Raw genomic sequence first — 396 nt, 5'->3', positions numbered from 1 at the left:
CCCTTCTCTCCCCTGGGATTTGGGGCCTGCATCACCCCCCCAGCCCCTCATCTCCACCTCCTGCTCCAGCTTCCTGTTCTGGAATAAAGCTCTGACACTGAGAACCGCTGCCACGCTGGGCCTGTGTGTCATTTCTGGGGAAGGGACACACAGGTGATCCTGCCCCACGCCCACCATGGGTTTCCCAGCTTCCAGGAGTCAGAACTCCTGTCCTGCAGTTCTGTCCAAGCAGGGGGTCATGAGCTGGATGTTCCATGGTGTCTTTTAATAAGGTTTCTAGCAGCCAGTTCCCTACAGATTATCTGGTTCCAACCAGCCAGTTCCCTACAGATTATCTGCTTCCCAAACCCGTCCACTCACATCTGCTCCTCTCCTGCAACAGCTGGGCATGGCAGG

This window comes from Geospiza fortis, unplaced genomic scaffold (genome assembly GCF_000277835.1).
Source record: "Geospiza fortis unplaced genomic scaffold, GeoFor_1.0 scaffold387, whole genome shotgun sequence".
NCBI classification, from domain to species: Eukaryota; Metazoa; Chordata; class Aves; order Passeriformes; family Thraupidae; genus Geospiza; species Geospiza fortis.
This window is presented reverse-complemented; position numbering follows the sequence as displayed.